Genomic DNA, 7617 nt, shown 5'->3' on the forward strand with positions numbered 1-7617 from the left:
GTAGTCTGTAAGAGAAAGCATGTGTGGTGTGGTGTGTGTGTGAGAGAGAGAGGAAGAGAAGTCGTCAGTGGTAAAAAAGAGACACCGAAAAGGAATTAAAAAATGAGAAACAAGGGAAAAATGGGAAAAAGAGACCAGGACCAACTGATTAGAAAAATACAAAGATCATGCAACAAAAATAAAAAAATTTTTTTTTTTGAGATTTTAGCAGTTTGAATATGCCATCTTTGGGAATGTGCATTTCTTATATTTTTGTATTTTGCTCTTTCTTCAGTATTTCACTGTTCACGGCTAGCTCGCTGAATATACGCATATATATTTGTACTCAGTTATAACTGTCTTACACAACTGGTAAACTTACACAACTAAGACAAAATATTGCTACGTAGTTGCATAAGTTATGCGGCTAAGTTGCTTCACCCACTGCCTGCCCACAACTTATGCAGCTAACTTTTTAGCCATATAAGGGACTTATGTGGCTAAGCAGCAGCCACTAAATTTAAGTGCATATTCAGCGGCCGCTACTTAACCACATAAGTCCTACTGTAAACCATTGTGATGGTGCACTACTAAATGATGGTATAGAAAAAGCTTTAAATAAACAAATAAATAAATAAATACTTATCCGTCTAAGTACTGCTGAATGCGCTTTGAATATTGGGCACTCTATGTTTCTCGGCTGCTTTGATATTTTCATTCTGTTCATGGTTTTAAGATTATGAATGATGTGTTATATCTCTTGATTTTATTGCTTGATGTTTTGTGAGGAGTGATTATATTTCTGTTTTTCCATTGTTGCACTGCATAATACAGTTAGGCTTGTAATGATTACGAGAGCGAGAGAAAACGAGTGAGCCAATGAGCATATGTTTGAGCAAGAGAAACTATTTAAGCCAGTGGGCCTGTGTGTGAGTATAAAAGAGAGCGATTGAGCCAGTGAGCATGTGTGTGAGCAAGAACGAGTCAGTGAACATGTGTGTGAGAAAGAACAAGTCAGTGAACATATGTGTGAGCAAGAACATCAGTGTGCAACCCAGTGAGCATGTCTGCGAGAGATAGCATGTGAGCCAGTGAGCATGTACAAGAGACAGCGTGCGATGTAGTGAGCATGTGTGTGAGAGAGAATATAAGGGAATTTGTGTGAGAATTAACATGTGTGTTAGGGAGAGAAGAAAGTTGTGCATATCTCCCACCCCTTATTAATCCGTGACAATCTCAGGGTGACTGGAATCTAAAGTTCCCAGATATGGAGAGCAGGGGAATTATTTTAGCTTTAATTTTAATTATTGGGGGGTGTTTGCTGTGTCTGCTATTTTGAAATATTTTATCGATGTTTGGAAATTTAAAAAACGTTATATGTTTATAATCATTGGTTGTTCTTCTCATCAGTTGTTTTGAAATATTTATTCTTTTTATGAGTTTGGTTCTACTATTATGATTGATGCTTTATATGTCTTGATGTTACTGTTTGATGTTTAATGAAGAATGATATTTAGTTTTCCTTTCCATACAGAGTCTGGCTTGTTGCGGTTTCAAGTTCAGTTTTTGTCTGCATGTTTCTATTTATACTTTATTATCTCTTCATTTTCTATTTGGTGAGGGCCTGTGTTGTGCTGGAGATGAACCCTTGGCCTGGTGCAGGATTGCTACAGCCCTCTGGTCAGACCCAGAGAGCGCCTGCCACCAGGAAGCGGAACACACAAGGAGACAGAGGCTAGCTGGAGCTTCGCCAATAGCAATCCGGGGTTTCCGCAGGTTGAGCCTTTGGGTACCCGGACTGCCTGGATTTAGGTGGGCCTCAGAGGGTCTCCTGGAGAGGTGTGCCCACCACGAGCATAGGTGTGTGGCTAGTGAAGAATGGAGGGATTAGACCTGAATAGGATCACCGGAGACTTCTGGAATGCAGCAGGAGATGAAGGTCCTCCGGGCGAGATAGGCAGTGCCTACTGGTCTAGTCTGATGTAGGCCGTGGGCAGTGTCCGAGCAGGCTGGTCTGGTGGTCACAGGAGCAAACAGAGTATCCGAGTGTAGCGCAAGGGTCAAAGCCAGGGTATCCGTCCGAGGGTGGTCAGCCAAAGCAAGGATCAGTTCCAAGATCAGTCCGTATGTAGTCAAGATGACCAAAGGTCAATTCCAGGTGGCGATCAAGCGTGGTCAGAAGGCAGGCAGTGGTCGGTTCCAGGCAGCAGTCAAACGTGGTCAGAGGGCAGGCAGTGGTCGGTTCCAGGCAACGGTCAATGTGGTCAGGCAAGCAGAGGTCAGTACCATAAATCAGTCCGAGGAGGTACGACAAGAGGAGACACGAAGAGCAGGAATCAGGAGAGACGCTGGAACGCAGAGAGGACCATGGGAACACAGGAATGCAGGAGCACTGGAACAAGACAGGAACGCAGGAACACTGGAACAAGACTGGATCAAGGAAGCAGGTAAACGGAGGAACAAGGAACAGCAAACTAGTTACACCGAGGTGTCGACCCAATGCAGTGCTCGATGGACATCCTGCCGGACCAGGACTCCGGCCACCGTGGAAGGACACCGGACGGAATGAGTTTACTCCAGGAGCGGTCAACCGGAGACGAGATCTGGGGCGAGCACTGTGCAGGACAGAGATGACCTGATTGCCAAGGCGAGGCTCTGGGGACTGGGCCTCGCCTTATATACACAGACTAGGTGATGTCATCATCGGGCGCCGTGGACAGGTTTCCCGCGCTGGGCCCTTTAAAAAGCTGAGCAGTCCGCGTGCCTAGGGGCGGGGCCGACGTCAAGGAAGACGCTGAGCCCCGGCGTGAGGAGCGCTGAGAATCAGAAGGCCCCGATGGGTCTGGGGATGCCCGGGGACGCCCCGGGCATGAGGTGCTGGCTGCGGCTGCGAGGGATGAGGAGCCGGAGCTGGTTGAAGGAAGCACGAGGGATACGCAACAGCCTCTCTGTGTTCTATATGTGTGACTAAGGTAAGATATTCTGGTAAGCAGAATCGTGGGGTGGCCCCAACCGATATGCATGGATGGAATGGGGGTCTACAGCTTTGTTTACTCACTGCTGGTCTAGAGTATGCTCTATTTCTTAGTTATTTAGGAAAAATGTGAAATTTATTTTGGAGATATAAGGACTTAATTATGCTGAGTTTCAGAGTCAACTTGGCGTATTGATCCTTGTGCTGCAGAGAAAGTGCACAAGGAAGTAAGATACCCTGTGGGACAGTTTTGAAAAAAATCCCCTGGGCTGATATTTTCCTACAGTCTGCCCCTGCACACTCTCTCTCTCACACACACACATATGCTCAGCACACGCACATACAGCCTCTCTCACACATACCACATGCATGCTGACACACACAAATGATCCCTCTCACACACACAGGCTCAGACACACACACAAAGAGAAGTGGCAGGCTTGGACTCCCACCCATTCAGAGAACACCCTACGCTTGGATACCACAACCTTTCCTGATATAATCTGCGTAAGGTATTGCTCAAAAAGAACTAATTAGACTCTTACTCCATCATCCCCAGAGCTTGATTTTTTCACCTAGCTTAATGCTCCCTTTCACACACAAATACTCAGACAAACATAAACACATGCTCACGCACACACAGATTCCCTCCTCTCACACACCAAAGATTCTTTCAGCAGCCATGGTCCCTCCTCTTCTTCACTTCCATCGCAGGGCAGATTGGGAATTGCCTTCGTTTTTTTTTTTTTCTGGCTGCTTGGCAGGTTGGGAGCACCTGGCAATGTGCAGCTCCTTCCTCTCAGCTTCGCGGCAGGTTGGGAGCACCAAGTAGCCCCACAGCTCCTTCTTCTCAGCTGCGTGGCAAGTTGGGAGCACCGGGCAACCCCGCAGCTCCTTCCTCTCAGCCACACGGCGGGTTGGGAACCGCCACGTGGAAGCGGCCTCTTCCTGTTCTTGGCCTCCTGGTGGGGTCTGGTGGTGGCAGCATCAGCTGCAGTGTCTTCATCTTGTAGCTGTCTCTGGCCCCCAGATCAATGCCCCCTTCAGATTGCCGCCCCATGCAAGTGCATGGTTTGCACAGCGGGTTGTGCCAGCCCTGGCGATGTGTCAGTATCCAAAGCAGAGGTTAAGGTCCAAGAGGCAAACAGAGATGGAGGAACAGACAAGGGACTGGACTGGAAACAAATGAGGAACTGGACAGGAACAGAGGGAGACGAGAGGCAAGGCTGGGATATAGAGAGGCAGGAAGCAGGACAGGAACACAGGTAGATGAGGAGCAGAGCTGGAATAAGAAGGCACAGAGCAGGACTAGAACACGGGTGGACAAGGAGCAAGACTGGAATGGGATAAAGCACGGAGCAGGACAGGAAAGCAACATGCACTGCAGGCAGCTAGGCACAGCATCAGTTCCCAGTCAGCTAGGAGCTTAAGAAGTTGGTTGCTGTGACATCATCCGGAGGTGCTGTGGGAGACTTTCCCACCGCAGGGCCTACTTCAAGTGGACAAGCGTTTGCATGCCTAGGTGGCAGTGGGGCCAGCTGTTTGACTGCGTCCTGCGGGTTGATCGATGGAAGTGTCCCGGGATGAGTTAGGCTGGTTGCAGGGCTGACCCGTGACTTGCCCCCCCCCCCCCAAGCCACCATGGTTAGGCTTATGGGGAGAGAGGTGGTGCAATTCTGCTGTAAGGTGGGAGGCTTGGACATTCGAGGCAGGCTCTCATGTGTTCTCCTTGGGACGAAATCCTTTCTAAGAGAGAAGGTAATAAATTTTACCTCTGTTGTGCCTTTCGTCCAAGATGGTCTGTGCTTCATGTTCAGTGTCCTCCTCTGAAACCACATTGATCGATGTAAGTATGAGACGAGGCGGCCAAGACAAGATCAGTGGTTTCAGCAAAGAGACGTGGAAGACATCATGGATCCTCAGAGTAGGAGGTAACCAAAGTTGGAAGCTGACCAGTCCCACTTGGCCGGTGACTGGAAAGGGGCCGATGAAGCCTGGGGAGAACTTCATGGATGGGGTTTTCAATTGAAGATTTTTGAGTGTTAAGCCACATTTTGTCACCTGGCTTGAAGAATGACGCCGGTTAGCACCTCTTATCGGCCTCTTCCTTGTATTTCTCTGCAGCCATGACAAGCAGGCCCCGGATCTTCTACCAGAGTTCTCCAAGCTCCTGGGCTACAGCATTAGCCATGGGACACGGAACTGTCAGAGGGACCAGAAGAGGGATTCAAGGATGCCCAACGGATTAATTTGTCTCAATGAACACTGCAGTTGTTTCACTGCTAAAAAGGTCTTGGCACTCATAGTAGAACACTGCATGATCCCCATGTTTTTTCACAATTACATTGCTAGTCATTGATCAAGTATCTTCCATGATTTGGCGGGGGGATAATAGGTAATTGTTGCTCAATCAAGTGTGAACGGTATTGGATATGCACTTTGAATACTGAACATCCTAATGGTCTTAACTTGGAAATAGATTGCTATTCTCTGGTTTAATCTGTTTGAGAATGTTAAAGAATTTAGGGCTTGATTCACTAAGCATTTTTTTTCCCAATAGACAGAGAATGGGAAAAAAAAGTCTTAGTAAATGAGCCTTTTAGTGCAGTAATAAAGTTGCATTGACCTTGCACATATAGTGCACTTCTGTGATTGGTTCACTGATATGCTAGAAACAATGACGTAAGAAGATACGCTAACTGCGGCTAACATGTGTCTGTATCAACGGCTGTCACGCTGAAAGCGACCCTGGAAGGTGTCATAAGGAGCCATGGGAGTTTGATAGCATCACTGTCTTTTTCCAGTTTGGGTCACACAGATTTCCCCTGAAGTAGGAAGTTTTGTCTTTCGAAACATGGACCGTATCGGGTCTTTGAACGACAAATTACAGGGTCTGGGAATGTTTCGTCAACACGCAGACAGCGAACCCAATGTCCTAGGCACAAGACCTCCGTGCTAAAACATCTGGCTGAGATAACTACATTTTTATTTGCAAAATTACAAAAAATAAAGCCAAAGTTGTCAGATATTTAAAAAAAAGGACCAATTATTATTATTATTATTTATTTCTTTTATATACCGACATTCAATCGAGATATCACATCGGTTTCCAGATAACCAAGGGAATAGGGCGTAGTCCGCCCTATTTTACAAAAAACAATTATAACATATTATAACAGTGGTACATGGAACAAAAGGTTATAGGATATAACAAAAGGTTATAGAAAATAACATATGTACATGAATGTGTTGTTGATAAAATAGAAATGGGATAAGGGACTTGTTGGGTAGGTAATTAAGGAATAGAGGTGGGGGGGATGAGGGAAGGGAGGGGGGAAGGTGGGGTGGGAGGAAGTAGCGGAGTGAGGGATTCAGGGGGGTGAGAAGACTTGAGTATGGGATGGAGTGGGTTGCGTTCGGGCAGGTTAAGGGTCGGGTGGGAAAGCTTTTAAAAACAGCCATGTTTTTAGGTGTTTTTTGAAGGTTTGCAGTGATGGTTCATTTCTGAGACAGGTGGGGAGGGTGTTCCATAGGGTGGGTCCCGCTATTGTTATGGCTCGTTTGCGGGTTGCGTTGAGGTGTGCAGATTTGAGATTGGGGATGGCTAGGAGGCCAGTGTTGGTGGATCTGAGGGTTCTTTGTGTGGGGTGTGGATGTATTGCGTTGTTTAGCCAGTTCATTTTGTTGTTGTGTATTTTTTTGTGCATGAGGGTGAGTGTTTTGTAATGGATTCTTTGTGTGATGGGTAGCCAGTGGAGTTCTTTGAGGGTAGGTGTGATGTGGGAGGATTTTTGTTGTTGGTGATGATTCTGGCGGCGGCATTTTGTAGAACTTGGAGGGGTCTGATGTGGATTTCTGGTAGGCCGATGAGAAGGGAGTTGCAGTAGTCGAGTTTTGAGAGGATAATTGATTGAAGGACTGTTCGGAAGTCGTGCGCTTGGAGAAGGGGTTTAAGTTTTTTCAGGGTTTGGAGTTTGAAGAATCCATCCTTAATTGTATTGGAGATGTGTCGTTGAAAGTTGAGTTGGCTGTCAATTGTTACTCCTAGGTTTCTTGTGGATGGAGTGAGTGAGATTTGTGAGATCTGTGGCACTCCCGTGTTGATTGAGGTTCCTGGGTGGTTGGAGGGGGTGCACTTGAGGGGATAAGAGGGACGGTCATCGTGGATGTGAAGAATTTCTGTTTTGGCTTGGTTGAGGCATAGTGATAGTTGGGATAGTAATTGGGACAGATTTGAGCTGAGGTTGTTCCATTTTCCATGGTGAGTTGGATGGACTTGTTTATGGGGAGAAGTATTTGTATGTCGTCTGCATAGACGAAGTAGGTGAGGTTTGCATCTGAAAGGTATTTGCATAGTGGGAGGAGGTAAATGTTAAAGAGGGTTGAGGAAAGGGAAGAGCCCTGTGGGACCCCATGTGTGAGGGGCACTTGAGAGGATTCGGATGAGTTTGTCTTGACGATGTAGGATCTGTTTGAGAGGTAGGATTTGAACCATTTGATTGTGGTGTCTTGAAGACCAATTTCTTTAAGTCTGGCGAGGAGTGTTCTGTGATTGATGGTGTCAAAGGCGGCTGATATGTCAAGGAGTATCAGGAGGAACGATTTGCCTTTGTCACGGCCTCTGAGGATGGTATCAGTAAGGGAGAGGAGGAGGGTTTCAGTGC

This window comes from Rhinatrema bivittatum, chromosome 2 (genome assembly GCF_901001135.1).
Source record: "Rhinatrema bivittatum chromosome 2, aRhiBiv1.1, whole genome shotgun sequence".
NCBI lineage: Eukaryota > Metazoa > Chordata > Amphibia > Gymnophiona > Rhinatrematidae > Rhinatrema > Rhinatrema bivittatum.